This window comes from Eptatretus burgeri, chromosome 1 (genome assembly GCF_056783735.1).
Source record: "Eptatretus burgeri isolate ZD-2024b chromosome 1, Ebu_testis_v1, whole genome shotgun sequence".
NCBI lineage: Eukaryota > Metazoa > Chordata > Myxini > Myxiniformes > Myxinidae > Eptatretus > Eptatretus burgeri.
Genome location: NC_140961.1, coordinates 133,196,488 through 133,222,868, shown reverse-complemented (window position 1 = coordinate 133,222,868; position 26,381 = coordinate 133,196,488). Strand labels below are relative to the sequence as shown.

Here is a 26,381-nt window from a genome sequence, read left to right as displayed (position 1 = left end):
ATGAAGTGCATTTCACGGGTCTAATAGCTAAGTCCACTTATATTGTTGCGGGGCCGAGACGTCGGCCACGGTGCACGACCGCTGGATGGAGCCGCAAGTCGGCTCAACCGATCGCCCGGAATTCAGATAGTCACCCCGGATAAGTCCAGAGTCGCCGAGTCCTCTATCGGACCGAAATTCGCCAATGGATAGACCACATGGGGTAGGGTCGATTGCCAATTTAAATTTACCTAAATACCCACATGGTCCAACTACCGGGGAATTTCACCCTCGACGGAACTCGTACGAAAACGAGCCGCTTAGCAAGCTCATTCTGTGTGCGATTCCGAGCGGTTTAATCGCCAAGAACCGTCGGTCCCGATTATTCTGTTACAACAGCAATGGCCGGCAAATCCCTCACACGTGACACGCTCAGTCAATGAAAGAAGGGATGCGAACGAGCTGAAAACATTGAATAAATGGGGGTTTATTTATAATGCAATGGCGGAATGAGGGGAGCACGTAAGGGCAGAACTAAACAGACTATTGAGAATGCAATGCAAATATATAAAGCACAGGCACTTAAACAGTTTTCTACTTAATAGACGGGCCCACGAACACACACACACACGCACACGCACACGCACACACGCACGCACACCCCAAGAATTGGACCGAAAGCGAAAGGTCTTTATTTGGACCTCCAGCCCAGAGGATAGTCGAGCTGAGAACCAGGATGGCTGGCTACCTGGCCGCGAACGTGCAACTGGACATTCCCTCCTTCCGGGAGCTCCGATCTCCGAAGGACTGGTGCGCCACAACCAAACCCAGCCGAGGTGAGACGGGGTGATCGTCCAAGCTCACGATCGCGCGGAAGAGGTGGCGGAGGAGGATGAGAAGGATGAGGACCAGACCAGACAGGCTTCCCCGAGACGAGCGCTCCAGCGAGATGACGACCAAACCCAGCTAGAACGAGATGGGTCGCTCGAGATGATGCTCCTCCTCGCTTCTTCCTTCCCTTCGCTTCTCCTCCAGTCTCGTCCATTCTCCTCGCTTTCGGCATCGCTGCAAGCTTCCTGTATACGCTCCGGTGCGCTCCCCCTCCCCCTTTCCGGCGCACGGGAAAAATCCCGGCGCGGGAGTTGTCGTTCTTTTCTGAGCATACTTTTTGTAGAGGTTGTTCTTTTTCTTTGCAGAGGGGGGTCGTTCTTCTTCTTTGCAGACTCTCGATAAAACTCCTAACTATTAAAATAAATCACAGCGCATTTACATTGATTTACCCATAAGACAAGGGAAAGGAAGCTATCTATAAAACACATACTTACCGAAATATCTGAGCTAAAGGACCTGAATGTTGTGTGCGATAGATTTCCAAATTCGTAACTATATCTCTATCTTCTATTCTGATTTCTATTCCAACCCTTTCCTTTTAGCCATGGTACAAATCAAGCAAGCGAGCAAGCAAGCAAGCAAATACACATGCCATGCAAAATGCGATTGTATGTTCGCAATACATTGCCTCCTGTGGCTTGGAACCAAAAGAATCACAACAAACACACACGATATGAATAACAAACACCCCATGCAGCCTCCCGTGAGAGAATCACCATAAGACCAAAAACGCAACACGGCACGCGCATGGCGCGCCCTTTAATTCAAATCTGTGCGCCAATTTCCAATGGCATCTCACCTTGCTCAAGCCTCGCTCACCAAAAAACTCACTACCTCGACTACAAACACCTGCTGCACATGGCAAAATATTCCTACAGCTTCTCGTACCTCTGTATCGATACAATTCGCCACTAAACAGAGGCGTGCTGCATGGCTCAGGGTACTTGGACCACGTGATTCTGGGACGAGCAATGAACGTTAGTAGCACCAACCGCATCTCACCAGGGGTGTCCCAGGTGGGCATGCGGGATTGATGCGACCCTCGTCCAGTCACCAGAACATGGCAAGATGGGCGGCGAGAGGGAGGGGGGGTCACGGGAAGAGCAATCCGGGAGTTTGGTACAGTAGCTCTGGGCCATGTCATGCCGGATGTGTGAATGATACCGCTTCCGGCCCCAGGACTGCTGTGCCTGGCAGGGCATGCCTAGGACCGCTGTGGCCCAATAGAGAAGTGGGATTCTTGTCACAGCACATCGCTTCGGGTTGTCACCCCACCCTTTGCCCAGGGCATATAAAAGGCAGATCGCAGAGCCGTCCGCCCTCTTCTTCGCCTCTCTGCTTTGCCCTCTTCTTCACTGCTCCTCGTTGTCTGCCCGTCACTGGCTCTTCACTCGTGGTTGGTGCGCGACAGGCGTTCTTCTTCCGGAGGACCAGTGTGGAACACACGTTGCCACGAGCCCTGGCAAAGTGACTGAGCCGGAGATAGATAACGCGCCGACACTTGAGGTGGGAACACTCAAGCGGAGCATCCCATGGAGATACATGCTACACCCGCAGACCTATGCGCGACTCAGCTAGGAATCTTTTACCTCACACATCTTCTCTCCTCTCCCTCTCTTTCCACCCCCCCCATCTCGTCCCCTTTGGATGTACAAAAGAGCATCCATTACTGATTCACAATCACAGATTCCTCTGGCACGACACTGCACCCTCCATATTGCACTACACCACACCTCCCACTCCCAGACCTTAGACACCAGTATTTCTCCCCCCCCTACCTCCCCCAAAGCATACTGGGTTGCGTTCGTCAGCCGACCACGCCAGGTATTGGGAGGCCGTTTATCCTCATCTGCTCTCTTTCTTTCTGGCTATCTAATGTTCCTCGGGTTTGTGTGTGTAGAAGTGTATGTGATGGCACCTGTCGTAGCATAAGTTATGATTGTATAAGTGATAACAGGATAAGTCTGCTCTGTATCTGCTTTTGTAAATTGCTTGCCTTTTGTCGCACCCCACAAATTAATTTCTGCCCCAACTGTAAATACCAATGAACCCAATTTACTGTGCCACATACATTTCCTCGCTTGATTGTATATAAATGCTTGTGGAAAAATGTTCCCAGCTCGTTTTCGTCTTTTCCTTCATTGGTCCAGCATGGTTCATATCCAAGCCGAGCCGGGACATTATCCCCCAATGATCTGTTTTTCGAGCCAGTACGTCCTTGGGCAGTTACGATCCGCTGCATATGATCTGGTTTGGTGATATGGTTTGAACAAGGCATACCGAGGGCATGTCCCCCGGTAATTAGATCACGTGACCAATAGGTAAACGGTATTTATGAGACGGAGGATCCTTGGTAACGTGGTCGAGTTATTGGCGTTCACGGTCGATTAGCGACCCGCTGCGACACGACACAAAGTTATTTGTGTGCGATGGCCTGCGATTCCGGAGAGTCTGGTGGGAACCCAAGGTCGATCCCCTCCCCCCACCCACTTGTGGTCTTCTCGCCCCCGACCCCGGGTCCACAATGGTATATTGAAAGTGAAGATTTCCACACAGGTGAGGCCCATGTGTTAATTAAGCAAATAACATTCCAGCCTGCTTTGGGTCATGTATAAAAATGCTGCACAGGCCTGGTTGCCTATAATTATGGCTAGCATAGCTGCAAGAGGACACCTCAGTGACAAAGACAGCTCAACTTGCTGATGGTTCACAAACAATCGTGTCGAAGGTGATGTTGGCATGGAACTCCGATGGAAAAACATCATCAGAAAAGGGCAACATTGGGCAGAAGCGCTTATTTCAGGTTTGTGATATCCGTGCACGAATTGGACGTTCAAGGCAAAGCAGGTGAGCAACTGCAGATCAATTGGCTAGCATTTTCACAGGCGTATTCATGCTTTTTTTTGCACGTATTCGCGTTTTTTTTGTGTGTTTTTTTTATTGTGGGCGTATTCGTGGTTTTTCGCGGTTTTTTTCATAGGACTTTTTATTTGCTTTTTGAATCATGAACTCCTGGGAACATATCCCCCCGTTTTCGTATTGAAACAATGCCCCAACATTCGAGGATTTGTCATTTGTTGCATTTTCCAGGAACATATCCCCCGTGAATAGCGGGCTCCGGCAGTACATTGAAACATTCACAACAAACATTAAAACATCGAAACATATAGAGCATTGAAACAAGCATCGAAACATCAAAGCGATACTAAAACAACAGACAAAATATATTTCATGAACAATATGTAATGTACTGCCAAAGTTGGTCTGTCATTTATCTCTCCTGGCACTTTTCCCTCCAAGCCAAAGAAACTCACCATGGTGGTATTTTTTTGTGCACAAAACCTGTTGTAATACCAGATTATTATTTTCTCTGTTACCACTACTCCAGCCAAAATGGATATATTTTACATTCTTACCACAGACACAAAATCAATAGTCGACCTGGCCAGACCTCACGGAGAAACGCGTCATGGAGTTCCATCAACTCCAAGTAACAATGATGTCTGACTCGAGTGATTCTCAGGGATGTGTCAGAACAAAGTGCAGCTACCTGTGAACCCCCATGTCCTTACATGCTTGTTTTGCACTTATGTTCACGTGTTGTTTATGAATCAAGTTTGAGAGACACCGACAAGTCACAATATTTTTTTCTCCCAAGGACATCATATTCTATTTATGGTGTGCCCTTCTGTACATGGAATGTGATGATGTGCTCATGGTGGGTTGTACAGGACATTTTTGGGGGATTTTGGGGTTTCCGCAAGGTAAGAATCATATAAATGTTTAGTACCTTCGAGGCGGGGTATAAAGCTGAAATTTTGCATACTGATGCAATCCGAAGCTAATATCCCAGAAAAAAAACACAACAGTCGGAAAGAATTCCATAAACTAAAACATCAGCAAACTAGAAGGGCACCCGGTAGAGCGCATGCCTCCGCCACGTAATGCCTGTTCCAGGAGAACATATCGGGCCCAATACATTTTTGATGAAAAATGCGAAATATAATTTTTGGCCCAATCCCTCAATGGTGAAGAATCACTTAAAAAATTAAATAATTATCGCATCCAGATCTGGATTCAGATCTTCACCAAAATCGAATCAATTCATCGTGGTCATACACCCAACCTGTCCACCAACTTTCATCTAAATCCGTCAACAACTTTTTGAGATATCGTGCTATCTATTAGTTTAGCCCAATAATCTCTCAATGGTGAAGAAGCACTTAAAAAATTATCGGATACGGATCCGGATTTGGATCTTCACCAAAATTGAATCAATTATTCCTTGTCACACACCCAAAGTGTCCACCAAGTTTCGTCCGAATCCGTCCACAACCTTTTGAGATATTGTGCTATATATCATTTTTGGCCCTATCTCGCAATGGTGAAGAATACTTAAAAAATTCTAGCAGTTAGATCCGGATCCAGATCTTCAACAAATTATAAACAGTTCGTCCTTGTCACACACCCAATCTGCGAACCAAGTTTCATCCGAATCCGTCCTCAACTTTTTGAGATATCCTGCACACAGACAGACAAACAAACAAACAAACAAACAAACAGACAGAGAGGGGCGAAAACATAACCTCCTTCATCATCACTGGTGGAGGTAAATATCAAGCTATATATCGTTTTTGGCCATGTCTCTCAATGGTGAAGAATCAATTTAAAAATTAAATAATTCTTGTATCAAGATCCCGATTCAGATTTTCACCAAAATCGAATCAATTCGTCGTGGTCACACACCCAACGTATCCACCAAGTTTCATCCAAATCCGTCCACAACTATTTGGGATATCATGTTGTAAATTAGTTTAGACCGAACTCTCAATGGTGAACTCTCCCAAATTTGGGTTGCAACATTAGGCCAAGGTAGGGGTGTTAATTATATTGTAGAGGTCATGCTGATCACATGACCGGAAGTTTGTGAAAAATCGCAGACTCAGTAATTTTTTTGGAAAATCGCATAAATTCCTTCAAAAATCTTCCTCTCCAGACTCACCAGTCAGAATGTCACCAAATTTGGGTGACAACGTTAGGTCAGGACCAAGATAAGTTACAGGTCCAGTAGTCCTATTTTTGCATTCAGCAATCACTTAAATTTTTTATGCGTTTTTGAACAGTGCAAGCAATTTTTTTTCATCCAGAGGAAGGTGCAATAAATGCAATAAATGCAGTCAATAAAATGAAGTGCAATAAATGCAGGAACCAGTGGAACCAAACTTTGCATGGCCTCCTCTTTCATCCAGAGGAAGGTCGAAGGCGATATGCTTGGGTAAAAAAAAAAAGAATAAAAAAAAAGAACTTAAAATCAGACAATTGGCCTTCAGGCCTCGATCAGATCTTGTGCTTATACTCTGCCTGCACTTATTTTTATTTTTTTGGGATAAATCGAGCAACAGGTGTTGTGAAGATCGTATGTTGAGGTAAATTGTGATTTGTTATCAACAACACAAATTTAATCACAAGTGTTTTATTTTAAAAATTGCTTTACACAGTTATATTATAACACCTCCACGCTCAGGCCTCGAGTATGTATGGAATTTCCCAGGCAACGCTGGGTACTTCTTCTAATATATATATATACAGTGGGGAGAACAAGTATTTGATACACTGCCGATTTTGCAGGTTTTCCCACTTACAAAGCACGTAGAGGTCTGTAATTTTTATCATGGGTACACTTCAACTGTGAAAAACGGAATGTAAAACAAAAATCCTGAAAATCACATTGTATGATTTTTAAATAATTAATTTGCATTTTATTGCATGAAATAAGTATTTGATACATCAGAAAAACAGAACTGAATATTTGGTACAGAAACCTTTGTTTGCAATTACAGAGATCAGACGTTTCCTGTAGTTCTTAACCAGGTTTGCACAGACTGCAGCAGGGATTTTGGCCCACTCCTCCATGCAGATCTTCTCCAGATCCTTCAGGTTTCGGGGCTGTCGCTGGGCAACACAGACTTTCAACTCCCTCCAAAGATTTTCTATTGGGTTCAGGTCTGGAGACTGGCGAGGCCACTCAAGGCCACTGCAGGACCTTGAGATGCTTCTTACGGAGCCACTCCTTAGTTGCCCTGGCTGTGTGTTTCGGGTCGTTGTCATGCTGGAAGACCCAGCCACGCCCCATCTTCAATGCTCTTGTTGAGGGAAGGAGGTTGTTTGCCAAGATCTCCCGATAGATGGCCCCATCCATCCTCCCTCAATACGGTGCAGTCATCCTGTCCCCTTTGCAGAAAAGCATCTCCAAAGAATGATGTTTCCACCTCCATGCTTCACGGTTGGGATGGTGTTCTTGGGGTTGTACTCATCCTTCTTCTTCCTCCAAACACGGCGAGTGGAGTTTAAACCAAAAAGCTCTATTTTGGTCTCATCAGACCACATGACCTTCTCCCATTCCTCCTCTGGATCATCCCGATGGTCATTGGCAAACTTCAGACGGGCCTGGACATGCGCTGGCTTGAGCAGAGGGACCTTGCGTGCGCTGCAGGATTTTAATCCATGACGGCATAGTGTGTTACTTTTGGTTTTCTTTGATACTGTGGTCCCAGCTCTCTTCAGGTCATTGACCAGGTCCTGTCGTGTAGTTCTGGGCTGATCCCTCACCTTTCTCATGATCATTGAGGCTCCACAAGGTGAGATCTTGCATGGAGCCCCAGACCGAGGGAGATTGACTGTTATCTTGAACTTATTCCATTTTCTAATAATTGCGCCAACAGTTGGTGCCTTCTCACCAAACTGCTTGCCTATTGTCCTGTAGCCCATCCCAGCCTTGGGCAAGTCTACAATTTTGTCCCTGATGTCCTTAGACAGCTCTCTGGTCTTGCCCATTGTGGAGAGGTTGGAGTCTGATTGATTGAGTGTTGACAGCTGTCTTTTATGCAGATAACGAGTTCAAACAGGTGCAGTTAATACAGGTAATGAGTGGAGAATGGGAGGGCTTCTTAAAGACAAAACTAACATGTCTGTGAGAGCCAGAATTCTTACTGGTTGGAAGGTGATCAAATACTTATTTCATGCAATAAAATGCAAATTAATTATTTAAAAAAATCATACAATGTGATTTTCAGGATTTTTGTTTTAGATTCCATCTTTCACAGTTGAAGTGTACCTATGATAAAAATTACAGACCTCTACCTGCTTTGTAAGTGGGAAAACCTGCAAAATCGGCAGTGTATCAAATACTTGTTCTCCCCACTATATGTATGTATGTATATGCATGTATATATATATATGTATATATATGTATATATATATATATATATATATGTATATATATATATATATATATGTATATATATATCGTATAGCCTGGTGTTGGCTTAGTGGTTGGGGTGGTGGCTTGGGATCCCAGGTTCCTGAGTTCAAGCCCCGTTTGCTGCTGAATTAACACCAGGGGGTTGACTCAGCCTGTCATCTTTCCGAGGTCGGCGAAATGAGTACCGGTGTATGCCCCGGTAAGAATAGGTGTACCATATCCCTGTGTGTCGTAAGAGGCGACCAGGGTTGGCGTCAGGAAGGGGCATCCGGCTATAAAACATTGCCTCAAGAAAAAGCCCAACCCCTGCACAGCAGGGAAAAATGGCTGTAAAAACGGTCATTTTTATATATATATATATATATATATATATATATATATATATATATATATATATATATATTGTTACGGCTGTGGAAATTCGCATTACACCATAAAGGACCCTCAGGTGAGATATCTCTGTAAGTACTTGTGTAGTTAGCCCACACCCGTTGTATAGAGGGAATTTATGTGATTCATCCGGGCTGCGACGCTTTGAGTTAGCCATTTTGTCTGTTCTATCTTTATTTTGAACCAACCACGTCTCAACCGCCATCACACAACAACCACGCCACCGCCACCATCTACGCTCCCACATCATCGCATCACCGCCTTTCCCAAATGGCACCATAACCATCAAACCACCACCGAAAACCCTCCACCACCTTCGCCTCTCTCCTTCACAACCAACAACCGCACCACCTGTGAACACTGAACGTCGGGCTGTCTCGGGCCCGTTCGGCGTTTGGTGCCGAGCGCACCGAGCCGCGAGCGTGAATAGCGGCCTTTCGAAGGGAAAATTCAGATCAAAAACGCTACACGCCCACTTTTCCTCCGTCCAATTGGCGAGCGCGGGGCGGCTTGGCCCCGCCTCCAGGCGCGTGTGTGTGTGAAGTCGATATATGCAAATTCTAGGATCAGGGGAGGTTCACGCCCCATTTCCTCCGACCAATGGGCGAGCGTGGCTCCGCCCCCGAGGTCATTCTGATCCGAATATTTGCATACTGGCTTCTCCTGCCCACCTATAAAAAGGCGAGCGCAAGGCGAAAAGAGTGGCACAGTCAAGTTGGTCGGGTGAGGAGAGTGTGGAACGAAAAAGAGGGAAAGAGTCGAGTCGGTTGGGTGAGGAGAGTGCGGAACTGAAAAGAGTGGCAGAGTCGGGTCGGTCGGGTGAGGAGAGTGCAGAACTGAGAAGAGTTGCGGGAAGAGGCAAAGGAGCTCGGGTCTGAGGCGAGAAGGACGGCGGTCGGCGACGAGGTTACGGTGTGGGGAAATCGCTCGTCTCGTCGCGGGACCCAAGCCAGCCAGCCATTCTCCTCCCCCAGGGCATCAACAATTCCCCCTTTTCCCCCCACGCTGAGATAGTGCAAAAGGGGGCCCCGTTCCCACCCCACTCCAAACGTCGTGCCAACGAAACCCGCCAAGGAGCACGGAGTCGGGGCACAGCCGCGCGGCCACATTTGCGGCTCGTCCGCCAACGCGTCATGAGGACGCGGGTAGGACCCCCCCCCCCCGGTCTCACGGACCTGGCCGCTCCTCCAGGTCACGCGCACATTTGGCCTACAGGCCTGTCTGCCTCCTTGTCTATGAGGGTGGCTTCTTTCCTTTGCTTTTGTGCAAATGTGTGTTGGCGCCGTCTGTGAAGTAGAACTGCATAAATGTTGCCGTGTGTGCGCGTAGTCGGTATTAACTCTGCGTCGTTGTTGCTTTTATTGTTTTGGTTGCTTTATGTGCATTTTGACTGTATGGCTGTATATACGTGCTTTCCGTGTGCCGGGAAATAAATGTGCATTGTGTGAACTGTTTTCCCGTTTCGCTTAGTCTTTTCCTGATTGAATCTCCATCCTGCCTCACGTAAAGGGTTTGTAGTGGGTGCAAAACGCCCGGTAAATAATCTGAACCGTCGAGGTCGATGATAACACCGCTCGGTTATCCCGATAGTATGGAATGGGCCGCCCAAGCGGCTCGTGTCCAGAGTCGACCTGTGGCAAGGTACGATCGCCCGGTTTACCATCCGTGTGGGTACTTAGGTAGGTCGAGTTTGGCGAACAACCCTATCCTACGCGGGTGGCCGATTGGCACGATTGTGGTGAGGTCGAAAGGCCCACCGATGACTGGCTCCGGGCGATAGTTCCCGGAGGGTAACGACTGAATTGTCCGACCGGTGGGCGACGTGCCGCGATCCGAGTTACGTCGCCGTCCGCACGCCGGCGGGCGCGAATTCGCAACAATATGTATCTATATGTATCTATATATATATATATATATATATATATATATATATATATATATATATATATATATATATATATATATATATATATATATATATATATATATATATATATATATATATATATATATATATGTGAGGCGCCGCGAGGAGTGATGTAAGGGACACATCGGCCATTTTAGAGTTGATGCCATACAGCACTATTTTAACCCTTCCCCTATCATCCTAACCCATCATCATCATATCATTAAAAAATGTCACTTCCATCACTCCTCGCGGCGCCTCATATATACATACATATATATATATATATATATATATATATATATATATATATATATATATATATATATATATGTTGGTACGTTTGTGGGGGGAGGGGAGAGATGGTTAGATATTGCCATATAATAAATAGGATTGTGTAGAGTAGCATGGTCTGTGTACGAGTAGTTATCCAATCTTGATGTGATAAATAGGCCATGTCAGCTTAAGGATTGTCTTGTTTGAATGTGCACCACACAGGAGATGGTGCATAGTAATAATTAGTTAGGGGTTAAGGTGAAAGAAATTATACGTATAACCCTCTTGTAATGTCCCACTGGGTGAAATTGGGTGGGTTTTGGCTCGGCCAGGCAAAAGAGAGAGAGAGAGAGAGAGAGAGAGAGAGAGAGAGAGAGAGAGAGAGAGAGAGAGAGAGAGAGAGAGAGAGAGAGAGAGAGAGAGAGAGAGAGAGAAGAGGGGAGCTTTGGACCCCTCCAGGGACGGAGCTATGGATGCTCCAAGGGGCAGAGCGAGTCCAAAGAGAGATTGGGATGGAGTCTGGATCACGCAGGGGCGGTGGGTCAAAAAGGATAATGACACCGAGAAGAACAGTATCTCTGAAGAGAGCCTGGAAGAAGGGTCATGAGTCTTGGAGGAGAACTGACTCTGAGAGGGAGATCATCTCTGAGGAGAGCTAATTTGAGGAGAACCAGAAACAGAAGAACCTTGAGGAGAAACGGTTGCTCTGCCAGTGCCTTCCCACCTGCTTTCGCCCTGTGCCTTGTTGTGTCTGCCTGTTGCCTGTTCATTATCCTCCTCACCTTATCATCGCCTGCTCGTCCTGCCTGTCCATGACTGCTTCAGCGCTACCCCCGACCACCCAGAGACAAGCTACCCTGTTCTTGTTCATTGTCCCCGTGTGTGATTGAGTCTGGATTGAGGCACCTTAGATTTCTTTCGATTTGTTTTTACCTCACTGTACATAATTAATTCTTTATTAATTGCATTCCCTTCGTTCCCTCCCAACCCACCATCGTATTCCTTTTGTCGCAATCACCATCCCCTGGTTATCTGGTTTGGTTTCAGGAATAAACCCATTGGTTTCACAAAAGCTTAAGGTTCTCGCGTCTCTCCTGGGTTCTTGCGCGCACAAGCCCGCCATGAATTGAACGCAGTCTGAGGGAGTAAAAGGCCAGTTTGGCATATCCATCCAGTGTCGGTCTGGACATGACTAAATATATATATATATATATATATATATATATATATATATATATATATATATATATATATATATATACATATACACACAATGTACGTATATATATATATATATATATATATATATATATATATATATATATATATATATATATATATATACACACACAATGTATATCTATGTCATTTTATCCACAGCACAAACATAACTGGTAAGAGACATAACAATCGGACAAGAGAATGTTATTAAGGATAACAAGACACAATGACCAAAGGGTCCAGGGCATTTGAGGCTGCAATTGCAGCATCACGTCATAAGTGCTCATATGAGAACGTGAAAGACAAAATGCAGTTTGAAAATGAGCAGGTGGCACACGCTTCAGTGCATAAATCATGTTTGAGACAAATTTTGTTATCGAAGCCAAAGTGAGTTTAAAACCCTGAGATGGCAGAGTGTCAAGGCCTCTTGGCTCGAAGAGCTCGCTCTCCTATCAAAGCACCGGCTCTTGGTTTGCGAGCTTCTGATAACTCTGGCATGGAGGCAAGTAAGTATGAATGGGATGCGCTCTGGTTGCACTTATTGCAAAGGAGGATTATATTGATAAGGCTTGGCCCTGAGCAAGGCAAAGCAAAATAAAATTAATTCAAGATCCACTGAGGATAAACGTGCCAGTTGAGAGAGCAAAAGAAAACTTCAGGAGCTATAATGTCCCTCGAGGATCGTTCAGGTTTGACCCAGTGTGACCAAGGCCGTTCATCCTCATGACAGCGAGCGTATGAGCATGCTTGCTTAGAAGTAGAAACATTCTGAAGTTAACCATTGCTTGTGACAGAATCACTTCAAATGGTTATGAGGACTGTGAACCTACAATCCATCACAACAATACTGCTGTTCATGTGTTCCGATAATCCACCACACATATACCGCTAATCATGTGACCTTATAATCCATCACAAGAACACAGGTATTCATTTCTTATTACAATCCATCACAATGCTGTTCCCAAATGTACAGGAGAGTGGTGTGTGTGTGTGTGTGTGTGTGTGTGTGTGTGTGTGTGTGTGTGTGTGTGTGTGTGTGTGTGTGTGTGTGTGTGTGTGTGTGTGTGTGTGTGTGTGTGTGTGTGTGTGCGTGCTGAATCCTGTATTTTATAATTTGTGTAACTTCTTCACCCTTTGTGTTTCTGCGTGTTGTTATCATGGGCCACACCTTTCTTATCTCAACTCCTTATATAGGACGGATACCTCCACTAAATCAGTATAAATTTATAATAATAATTGGACAGGTAAACTTCCAATTCGTGAACCATTAACGATGTATGGTACATGATGTACTGTGTACGGATGTGGGAATTCATTTTGAATTATTAACCTCATACGTTCCGAGGGAACATGAAAAGCTGTTCTGGGGGTGCTGCATCAGTCAGTGAGTTCGTGAGTCTGTGCTGGTTCTCAGATCTACTGTAATGTGTGTGTATATATATATATATATATATATATATATATATATATATATATATATATATATATATATATATATATATACATATACCAGTGCTGTAATGAAAGTGCTCTACGTTGTTCATGTTGTAAATTAACCATTTTGAGATCTGAGCCATTTCACGGAATAAAAGTACCACGAAAGACCTCTATCCGACGGCGAGAAAGAACGATCAGTGTGTGGAGGAATTATTTAATTTCAAGGAGAGAACTTTGTCTACTGCAGGTGGGAATCGAACATTCCAAAAGTGCAGATTTCACATCACTCATTATTTCAGCAAACACCTGGCCCACGACCACCTAGATTGTGCTAATGTTAATACGACATGAACGGTTTGTTACACGGGGATAAGCAGCTCACCCACTCCACTTGGGGTCCAAGTTCAATGAGATTTTGTGAAAGAGAAAATGAGAATTATAATTGTCTATTCATAATGCCGTTCACGACTTTGTGCCAGAAAATTGAATAACCACAGAAGCACTCTAATTGACAAATTGCAAACGTAGGATACTATTCCATGTCCACCACTAATGAATTCTATCCTTAAAGGAGAAACGCTCGTGCTTTCAGGGATTATCATCCATCGTTGTTGGTCCATCGCGCTGCAAGCTTGCACATCATCACCCGGGAACTCTTTGGGCATCACAATGATACATCCAATTTAGTGGAATGCCAAAACCGCTCAGTCGTGTTAATTTTATCCCTCCCCCTCCCCTGTATACCCACAGCACAGGGTTCACAGGATTGCCTCGATGTACGCACACTCGCTCTAAAAACTGTCTAGCCTGGGTTGGAATCCGGACCCGGCTATAAACTGCCATCCTGGTGGTTCACGGGCAGGGTGATTCATCAATATGTGAGACGTTCCTGGGATGGACGTGAAGCTGGACGTCCCGTCTGCCGGTATTCGTTGGTAGACGTTAAAGATGCAACGGTGTTCTTCGTGAAGAGTAGGCGAGCTGTCGCTGGCACCCTGAACAACTTACAAATTCCTGCCATAACGACTGCTGGGAGAGGGATGGCAAACCGCCCGGGATGACCCTTGACAAGAAACTGCCTCAGCAGAACTAACGATCTGCAGCACAGAGTATATTGTACATCAATCATGAGTATGATAACTGCGTCAAAGTTTGAAAGATTTGTGATGACATCGTTATCTTACAGACTTTGCTCTGATGTAATTTACCCTGATTTTCCTATCAAAATCAATTCAATGCCATAGCTGCAGGGGCTTTGCCCCCTGAGCCCCGAAGCAGTGAAAGCTCGGGCCCAGCGCTCACTCCACTGTTCGTACCTTTCCCCCCTCCGCCACATCTCCCGAGAAATAATGAGTCCAGATCCGCCCCTGATGATGTCATGTCATGTATATCCTTAATGATTTTTCCACTGTTATTATCACCACGCATTTTTGTCCCCCGCCCTTCCGACAAGGTTGGACATGGTTGTACCCTCTTCTCCACCAAGGTCGGAGACGGGGACATTAAAACGAACTCCGTCCGACCGTCAGATCATCCGTCCATGACCGATCATCCGTGTACGCGATATTACAAAAACCGTTGAACATTTAGCTTTCATATTGCGGATATTTATTCCTCGTGACATTACCTCAACCGAATTAGATCACGGCTGTGATTGGCTGAATCATGTTACCAGGGCAACCATCTCAGTTACTTTGCTTGTGTGCAGGATATTTCAAAAACCGTTCAAGATTTAGCTTTCATATTGCAGAGATCGATTTCTCATACCACCCAAAAGGCAGAGAATCAGCACCTTATTATTATTATTATTATTATTATTATTATTATTATTATTATTATTTTTAAACGGATATTGCACTTAGTTCCATCTGTCTGTTTGTCTGTGCTTCCCGCTAATCTGTCAAACTATCTCCGCCTGAACAGTCAAGAAGAAATTCACCAAACTTGGTAGTTATGAAGAAGGTGTGAGAGCAGTATCATTTTGGCCCTGCCTCCCGCTGGGTCCCTGAAGCAGGGTCAAAAAGATCAAATACCAAAAAATGCACTTACGGGCACAATTTAAAACATTTTTTAATGAAACTTTGTACTGTGTATACAATCAACATTGGGGGGATGCATGAAATGTGAAACGAATTTTGGGATTTGACCCCCCAGTTCATGTCCCAGTGGGTGTTGACTTGAGGTCAAAGGGGTCAAAAGAGAAGATTTTTTTTTAACTCAAAATTTGATATGGGTCATTGCTGGTGGAACATTTTGCAATCTTTTAACTTTGATTGAGGTGGGGGTTCTATCATTGCTCTACATATCGAGTTCAAGGAACTCTTACCTGAGAAAAAGGGGAAAGTGTCTATATTTTCAAAAAGTGAATATTAAAACTTCCACCACAAACAAAAATAGATGGCTTAGCAAATCAGCAATGTGTGAGAAAGAACAGATGGATACAACAAAGAAAATTTAAATGTAAGATCCAATTATATGCCAAAGTTCAGCAATATTTTGTCCATTGTGTTCTATCATCGTTCTAAATGTCTGGTTCAAGGAACTCTGGCCAAAGAGAAGAAGGGTTAGTGTCTGTCTTTCGAAAAAACGAATGTGAAAACTTCCACAACAAGATGAAATACATGGTTCAGAAAATCAGCAGTATGTGAAAGAGAACAGACAGATACAAAGAATAAAATTTAAATGTAACAGCCAATTATATGCCAGACATGCAGTGGGGCTGTGAATAGTGGAACATGTTAATGGGAGCTTAACCATGAATAGGATGGGTGGGTGGATACGTGTAAGGAAAACGTAGAAAAGCCACAGAAGGTTCCACAATGATGAACACAAGGTGGAACACACATGAAGATGAACAGAAAATGCAGATTTATAAATGCCAATGAGATTTCAAATGACAAGAAAGAGAGAGATGAACTCGGCTTACAATATGGATAAAATGAATAAAATCTAAATAAGGTTTACAATGTGAATAAAAACTAAACTAGGCTTACAATGTGGATAAACCGCATAAACCTAAACTTGGCTTACAATGTGCATGAACCGAATAAAACCTAAACTTGGCTTACAATGTGGATAAACCGAATAAAACCTAAACAAGGCTTACAATGTGGATAAACCAAATAAAACCTAAACTAGGCTTACAATGTGGATAAACCGAATAAAACCTAAACTAGACTTACAATGTGCATGAACCGAATAAAACCTAAACTTGGCTTACAATGTGGATAAACTGAATGTAACCTAAACTTGGCTTACAATGTGGATAAACTGAATAAAACCTAAACTTGGCTTACAATGTGGATGTACTGAATAAAACCTCAACTTGGCTTACAATGTGGATAAACTGAATAAAACATAAACTTGGCTTACAATGTGGATAAACAAAATAAAACCTAAACTTGGCTTACAATTTGGATATACTGAATAAAACAAACTTGGCTTACAATGTGGATAAACAAAATAAAACCTAAACTAGGCTTACTATGTGGATATACTGAATAAAACCTAAACTTGGCTTACAATGTGCATGAACCGAATAAAACCTAAACTTGGCTTACAATGTGGATAAACCGAATAAAACCTAAACTAGGCTTACAATGTGGATAAACCGAATAAAACCTAAACTAGACTTACAATGTGGATATACTGAATAAAACTTCAACTTGGCTTACAATGTGGATAAACTGAATATAACCTAAACTTGGCTTACAATGTGGATAAACCGAATAAAACTGAAACTCGGTTTACAATGTGGAAAAACTGAATAAAACGTAAATTGGGGTAACAATGTGGCTAAACTGAGTAAACACAAAACTCGTTTTACAAGGTGCATAAACTGAATATAAAACCGAAACTAGGATAACAATATGGATAAGCCGGATAAAACCTAAACTAGGTTTACAATGTGGATAAACCGAATAAAACCTAAACTAGTTTTACAATGCGGATAATCTGAATAAAACTGAAACCAGGCTGACAATGTGGATAAACTGAATAAAACCTAAACTAGGCTAACTATGTGGATATACTGAATAAAACCTAAACTTGGCTTACAATGTGGTTAAACCGAATAAAACCTAAACTAGGCTTACAATGTGGATAAACTGAATGTAACCTAAACTAGGCTTACAATGTGGATAAACTGAATAAAACCTAAACTTGGCTTACAATGTGCATGAACCGAATAAAACCTAAACTTGGCTTACAATGTGGATAAACCGAATAAAACCTAAACTAGGCTTACAATGTGGATAAACCGAATAAAACCTAAACTCGACTTACAATGTGGATATACTGAATATAACCTAAACTTGGCTTACAATGTGGATAAACCGAATAAAACTTCAACTTGGCTTACAATGTGGATAAACTGAATATAACCTAAACTTGGCTTACAATGTGGATAAACCGAATAAAACTGAAACTCGGTTTACAATGTGGATAAACTGAATATAACCTAAACTTGGCTTACAATGTGGATAAACCGAATATAACTGAAACTCTGTTTACAATGTGGAAAAACTGAATAAAACGTAAATTGGGGTAACAATGTGGCTAAACTGAGTAAACACAAAACTCGTTTTACAAGGTGCATAAACTGAATATAAAACCGAAACTAGGATAACAATATGGATAAGCCGGATAAAACCTAAACTAGGTTTACAATGTGGATAAACCGAATAAAACCTAAACTAGTTTTACAATGCGGATAATCTGAATAAAACTGAAACCAGGCTGACAATGTGGATAAACTGAATAAAACCTCAACTTGGCTTACAATGTGGATGTACTGAATAAAACCTCAACTTGGCTTACAATGTGGATAAACTGAATAAAACATAAACTTGGCTTACAATGTGGATAAACAAAATAAAACCTAAACTTGGCTTACAATTTGGATATACTGAATAAAACAAACTTGGCTTACAATGTGGATAAACAAAATAAAACCTAAACTAGGCTTACTATGTGGATATACTGAATAAAACCTAAACTTGGCTTACAATGTGCATGAACCGAATAAAACCTAAACTTGGCTTACAATGTGGATAAACCGAATAAAACCTAAACTAGGCTTACAATGTGGATAAACCGAATAAAACCTAAACTAGACTTACAATGTGGATATACTGAATAAAACTTCAACTTGGCTTACAATGTGGATAAACTGAATATAACCTAAACTTGGCTTACAATGTGGATAAACCGAATAAAACTGAAACTAGGTTTACAATGTGGAAATACTGAATAAATGTAAATTGGGGTAACAATGTGGCTAAACCGAGTAAACACAAAACTCGTTTTACAAGGTGCATAAACTGAATATAAAACCGAAACTAGGATAACAATATGGAGAAGCCGGATAAAACCTAAACTAGGTTTACAATGCGGATAATCTGAATAAAACTGAAACCAGGCTGACAATGTGGATAAACTGAATAAAACCTCAATTTGGCTTACAATGTGGATGTACTGAATAAAACCTCAACTTGGCTTACAATGTGGATAAACTGAATAAAACATAAACTTGGCTTACAATGTGGATAAACAAAATAAAACCTAAACTTGGCTTACAATGTGGATAAACAAAATAAAACCTAAACTTGGCTTACAATGTGGATAAACTGAATAAAACATAAACTTGGCTTACAATGTGGATAAACAAAATAAAACCAAAATTGGCTTGCAATGTGGATATACTGAATAAAACCTAAACTTGGCTTAAAATGTGGATAAACAAAATAAAACCTAAACTTGGCTTACAATGTGGATAAACTGAATAAAACCTAAACTTGGCTTACAATGTTGATAAACAAAATAAAACCTCAACTTTGCTTACAATGTGGATAACCTGAATAAAACCTCAACTTGGCTTACAATGTGGATAAACAAAATAAAACCTCAACTTGGCTTACAATGTGGATAAACCGAATAAAACTGAAACTAGGTTTACAATGTGGAAAAACTGGATAAAACGTAAATTGGGGTGACAATGTGGCTAAACTGAGTAAGCACAAAACTAGTTTTACAAAGTGAATAAACTGAATATAAAAGCGAAACTAGGATAACAATATGGATAAGCCGGATAAAACCAAAACTAGGTTTACAATGTGGATAAACCGAATAAAACCTAAACTAGTTTTACAATGCGGATAATCTGAATAAAACTGAAACCAGGCTGACAATGTGGATAAACTGAATAAAACCTAAACTAGGCTAACTATGTGGATATACTGAATAAAACCTAAACTTGCCTTACAATGTAGATAAACAAAATAAAACCTAAACTTGGCTTACAATGTGGATAAACTGAATAAAACCTAAACTTGGCTTACAATGTGGATAAACTGAATAAAACCTAAACTTGGCTTACAATGTGGATAAACTGAATAAAACCTTAACTAGACTTACAATGTGGATAAACAAAATAAAACCTAAACAAGATTTACTATGTGGATAAACTGAATAAAACGCAAACCAGAATTTCAATGAGGACAAACTGAATAAAACCTAAACTAGCCTTAGAAATTGGATAAACTTAATAAAACCTAAACTAGCCTTAGAAATTGGATAAACTTAATAAAACCTATACTAAGCTGACAATGTGGATAAATTGAATAAAACCTAAACTAGGTTTACAATGTGGATAAACCGAATAAAACCCAAACTAGGCTTAGAATGTGGATAAACCGAATAAAACCGAAACCATGTTTACAATGTGGATAAAGTGAAAAAAACCTAAACTCGGCTAACAATGTGGATAAACTGAATAAAATTTAAATTTAGCTTACAATGCGGATAAACCTAATAAAATCTAAAATAGGCTGACAACATGGATAAATTGAATAAAACCTGAACTCAGCTTACAATGTGGATAAAATGAATAAAACCGAAACCATGTTTACAATGTGGATAAACTGAATAAAACCTGAACTAGGCTTACAATGTGGATAAAATGAATAAAACCGAAACCATGTTTACAATGTGGATAAACTGTAAAAAAACAAAACTAAGCTTAGAATGTGGATAAACTGAATAAAACCTAAACGAGCCTTGCAATGTGGATAAAATTGAATGAAACCTAAACCAGGTTTACAATGAGGATAAACTGATTAAAACCAAAACTAGGATTACAATGTGGATAAACCAAATAAAACTCAAACTCGGCTTCGAATGTGATAAACTGAATAAAACCTAAACTCGCCTTGCAATGTGGATAAACTGAATAAAACCTGAACTAGGCATACAATGTGGATAAAATAACTAAAACCTAAACAAGGTTTACTATGTGGATAAACTGAGTAACACCCAAACCAGAATTTCAATGAGGATAAACTGAATAAAATCTAAACTAGGCTTTCAATCTGGATAAACCACATACAACGTAAAGTAGGTTTACATCATGGATAGACCGAATAAAATGCAAACAAGGCTTACAATGTAGATAAACCGAATAAAACCTAAACTAAGCTGACAATGTGGATAAACTGAATAAAACCTCAACTAGGTTTACAATGTGGAGAAACTGAATAAAACCTCAACCAGGTTTACAATGTGGAGAAACTGAATAAAACCTAAACTAGGCTGACAATGGGGATAAACTGAATAACACCCCAAAAAGGCTTACAATGTGGATAAACCGAATAAAACGCAAACTAGGCTTACTACATGGATAAACTGAATAAAACCTATACACTTACATAGTACATAAAACCATAAAACCATTTAAAAAAGTACATAAAACCTATGTACTTCTTATGTACTTACAAAACATGGAAATGTATGATACCTCATCCAGTTGCGTTGTCCTCTCGGTATGAGGATGCTTCAAATTTAAACTTACTTGTTTACACTCATTACCAAGTTTAATTTCAAAAATAAAAACTCCACTTTTCTTTGCAAGTTATTTTTCAGCTTTGGGTGTGAACTTTTCTCCTTGGAGTGGAAGCATTCATATGCCTTTGGTGGAGGATTATTTGTGATGTGTATGGAGCCAGAGCAGACTGTCGTCCTTTATAATAACCTCTTTCATCAAACACTTCATTCCCCCCAAGGCACTCTTTAATTCAGATGTTCTTTACAGGCAATCATTACCACACCATGGTACCAATAGTCTGAAATTTCAACACGCCTGATGTTTTCCTCAGCCATAAATTTCATAATGGTACGTTTGTTCTAACCTCTGTACTACAACTCACCACCATCTTGATTTTTGTCGCATATAGCATGTTAAAACAAGAAACACGTGATTTATGGTGATGCCTTTGACTGGCATTATGAGAACAATTCCTCTCAAAATAATTCATCTACACATATTGCCCTGCCTTTTCCAAACAAAGATACAGGTGGAATATAAAAGAACAAGAGCTCGTCCATGAGCCAGGTTCTCATTCTACAGGATAGTGAAAAATGTTGACCCTCCTTTCCATTTTTTATCCTACAACTTTATTTTTTACTAACTTCTCTTTTATGTTATAGGTATGGATAGCTGAAAAGGCTTAGATAATAAAAGACTAGAACTAGAGAGTTAATAGAACACCTTACCCTGTGCAGTCTTTAGAAAAAGAACATAGGAAGGGTCTTTTAAACTCTTTCTTTGCGTTTCTGAGCATGATCTCTATTTTCTACAAGCCCCGATTTTGTCTGAATCTAGATATTCCCCAATGCTGAGAGTGCAATCAGAAAGTTTGATTGGTTGAGATGGCGTAGAATGGTGTAATATTTTTCCAAGTACTGCTAAACTGGTTTTTTAAAGTGCCAAGAAAGTGATTTGTGTTCTCACGTTCAAGTATATAATTACATTGAAATAAAAGAATAGGTTTTCACGGTTTTTTTAACGAAAAAAAAAAGTTTTGCGGAAGTTTACTGTTGTTAATGCACCGTTTTTTGCACCACTTTATTTTAAACGTTAAATTTGGTAGGTCTAATTGTTTGTGTCCTTGATAACGTCGCAAAAACTTAAGTTTCCTGTGATTCTAAAACTTAAGAATCATTTTCAATTTCGTTTGACTACCAGACAGGCATATGGAAAAAAAAACAATTACCTTTCTCCTCTCTGCGCATGCGCAATCATTATGAGATTCCGTGCAATTTTGCCAAATTGCTAAACTGCAGGTTTGTGTTCCAATTAATTTTCTTGTGTTCAAAATATAAAATTCAATTGAAATGAAGTATTTCCTCAATCACAGACTGACGTCCATAGACAGACAAAGTGAACCAATTGCTTCACCTCGCTTTTTGCTTCAGGTGCAGAGTAAACATTATCACCCTAACACGAGAGATGAGCATGCCCTGCACAAAAAAGCATGTTTTTGGTGGAAATCTACTTCTGAACGCAATCATTGAAGGACACTCAAAGAAAATTCAAAACTATTTTCAACTGCAGAGAATCTCCATCTAAGCAAACAATGCATAAATGGATGAAGAAGTTCAGAAAGGTGTTAAATATTAATTATAAATACCAAGACTGGCAGAGTCATTCAGGATGCAAGTTAGTGAGTACCCCTGAGGTATTTATGAAATTTCTCTCATCGTTTTGAGATATATCATTCATGGAATTCTGCAGTGTCATTGATTTTTGAATAAAATTGAAGTTTAACCAACACTTTTCGTAAGCCAAGTTATTGTTGACCACCCTGTACTTGCACACCTAATACTATCAGTTACAGCTGCTGCCAGGTACAAGCACTTTGTTACATCCAACGGTATCCTCTCGGCCTGCTAGCACTGATATAGAAACTCACAAATTATTCATGGTGATCAAAGTAAATAACACGAAGGAAGTCCCAACATTTAACCTGTTTTGGGGGGTTTCTTCCCCCCCCCAAGATCTAAGGCTCGTAGTGGAGCTGCCACATCTCACACACATGGGCATACAGACAAATATACGAGACACAACACAGGACTGTTAGATAAGACAAATACAGCCACTGAGCTTGGGGGAAACGGATCAGGGCTCTTTACATTTACCTGCTGTACATGAGGAGTGAAGAGTTTATATCCATGGATAGTCTGTATAATTTAGTATTCAAGTGTTAAACATTTGGATAAATAATTTGAATGTAATCCAATGGTAATTGTGTTTGTAGATGCGTGTGCTATTAATTTGTTTGTGTTGTTCAATGTTCTAACTTCGTTATTCATTTGGTGGACATCCATGGTGTGGTCTTAAACTTGCACAGAGTAGAATTATCATCATCAGGACTTTCCTGCTGTGTGTTTGGTTTGGTCTTGTGATCGAATCAAAGTGAGACCTTTTTGGAGCATCAGGTCTACGGTGCATCGTTCCTCATTAAGTCTGCGGCGCACTTTATTGGACCTCTATGGTCATGTCGAAACCTCAGTTTAGGACATAGAAATATATATATATATATATATATATATATATATATATATATATATATATACATATACATATATACATATATATACATATACATATATGAACGGAAATAGTTGCTGTGCATCATTTACACCTATGTGAAATGATGGTTGATGAAGGCTTGAGGGAAATAATTCCAGATCTGCACCAAGGCCTGCCACAGTTGGGTCAACGTTGTAGGCTGGTTTTGAAGACGGCATAATAATCGTTCCATTTCATCCCACGCATGTTCTATGGGTGAAAGATAAGGCAAAACAGCTGGCCAGGGAAGTGTGGGAATATTCTGTTGTGCGATGAAGTCGGTGACCACTTGTGCGATGTGAGGGTGTACTTCATTCTGTTGAAGCATGATGTGACGTCCATGAACCTGCAGGAACGGGAGGACATGAGGACTGAGAACTTCACAATGGTACCGATACCTGTCAAATTGCCATTAATGACCTCCAGCTGGGTTCTGTGATGTGCATTGATGCCTCCCCATACCATCATGCTTCCACTGCCGAACGATGAATGTTGCACAACACATCAGCCTAACATTCCCCTTCCTATTCATAAATGCGACAATGGCCATCACGACTGTTAAGATTGTACCTCGACTCATCTGCAGAGAGGATAGCCACCCAATCTTACCTCTTGAACCTCAGACCTTGTGGAAACCAAGCTAGGCATGCATGTCGATGACGTGGCAACAAAATCAGACGTACTGCTGGTCATTGTGGTCAGATGTTATGCTCACGCAACCGATTCCTGACAGTTCTGACACCGATTGGTCACAGGCCAGGGATGCTGTGAGCTGTCAAACTTGCTGTCTGGAACCGATTCCTAAGGTATACCAACTGGATATGTTTATCCTGCCGACATGACGTCACACGTTGCGGCCCAGAATGTGGACAGTCTCTGATACCAGTTTATTGATACCTTCTCCAGAGTGACTGCATGGTGTTCAGATGAACACCAAAATGCCGATCCATAACAATTTGTGGCTTTCCTGTCTAAAGCATGCCAATAGCACGTAGATGGTCATTTTTGGAAAGGTGTGGCATCACGATTATGACGTTTATACTCAATAAAAATGTTTTTCACATCTGGGATGATTCACCAAAACGTGCTGTGTTGCCATTTGCTCAGTACCACATGTAGCACTGTCACGTGACTCAGTACATGTGCATGGAAATTTGATCATGCAGTGCACAGTATGCACGTGTAAATTTCGGATATTCAATTGAAATCTGGGGAACATTTCAAGGCACATGTTGGCTGACCATTATATTGCTAGGACGAGCAAATACAACCCATCACTTCACTGACAGTGGTGTGACGGGGATTGGGGGGAAGGGGGGGTGGAGAAAGAGAAAGGGAGAGAGGGGAGGCAGAGAGGACAGAGCGAAGGGAGTGGAGGGAGAGGAAGTGAGGAGTGGGTGAAGAAGGGGAAGCACAGCAGGAAGGGGAGGAGGGGGGATGGAGAGAGTAATGCCTCACAAAACGTTGCTATACACTGTGGGAGGGAGGAGAGAGAGAGAGAGAGAGAGAGAGAGAGAGAGAGAGAGAGAGAGAGAGAGAGAGAGAGAGAGAGAGAGAGAGAGAGAGAGAGAGAGAGAGAGAGAGAGAGAGAGAGAGAGAGAGAGAGAGAGAGAGAGAGAGAGAGAGAGAGAGAGAGAGAGAGAGAGAGAGAGAGAGAGAGAGAGAGAGAGAGAGAGAGAGAGAGAGAGAGAGAGAGAGAGAGAGAGAGAGAGAGAGAGAGAGAGAGAGAGAGAGAGAGAGAGAGAGAGAGAGAGAGAGAGAGAGAGAGAGAGAGAGAGAGAGAGAGAGAGAGAGAGAGAGAGAGAGAGAGAGAGAGAGAGAGAGAGAGAGAGAGAGAGAGAGAGAGAGAGAGAGAGAGAGAGAGAGAGAGAGAGAGAGAGAGAGAGAGAGAGAGAGAGAGAGAGAGAGAGAGAGAGAGAGAGAGAGAGAGAGAGAGAGAGAGAGAGAGAGAGAGAGAGAGAGAGAGAGAGAGAGAGAGAGAGAGAGAGAGAGAGAGAGAGAGAGAGAGAGAGAGAGAGAGAGAGAGAGAGAGAGAGAGAGAGAGAGAGAGAGAGAGAGAGAGAGAGAGAGAGAGAGAGAGAGAGAGAGAGAGAGAGAGAGAGAGAGAGAGAGAGAGAGAGAGAGAGAGAGAGAGAGAGAGAGAGAGAGAGAGAGAGAGAGAGAGAGAGAGAGAGAGAGAGAGAGAGAGAGAGAGAGAGAGAGAGAGAGAGAGAGAGAGAGAGAGAGAGAGAGAGAGAGAGAGAGATGCATTTTATTTAGAGGGGGGAATAAGGAGGGGATAGACAGTGGGGAGAGGGGTGGGAGGAGGAAAAAACAAAAGGAGATAGGTGAGGGGTGGAGGTGGCATTAGCAAAGTGTGTTGCAAATGGTGGCGTTAGCAAATATGTTATGCCGAACACAAATAAAATTTTAAAATCTCATGTTGGAACAGCTGTACACATGACACAACAGAGTTTGTAATGTTAACCACTGGCACATCTGCAAAAACTTTGATATCCCAGTTCCAGAAAATTTGTGGGAAGATGAACCAAAAGGATGGACTGAAAACGTGGAAATACAGCTCACGTACAACCTAATGATCCCATCAAGCGTGAACATCGAAAACAAAGCAT

At 41.8% G+C, this 26,381-nt stretch overlaps 1 protein-coding gene and 1 long non-coding RNA gene across 2 annotated transcripts in view; one reads left to right on the top strand and one right to left on the bottom strand.

Moving 5' to 3' along the window:
• Positions 1–26,381, bottom strand: part of LOC147035458 (glutamate receptor ionotropic, NMDA 2C-like) — a 343,991-nt gene that overhangs the window by 165,383 nt on the left and 152,227 nt on the right. The window lies entirely within an intron of this gene.
• Positions 1–26,381, top strand: part of LOC147035459 (uncharacterized) — a 94,741-nt gene that overhangs the window by 38,590 nt on the left and 29,770 nt on the right. The window lies entirely within an intron of this gene.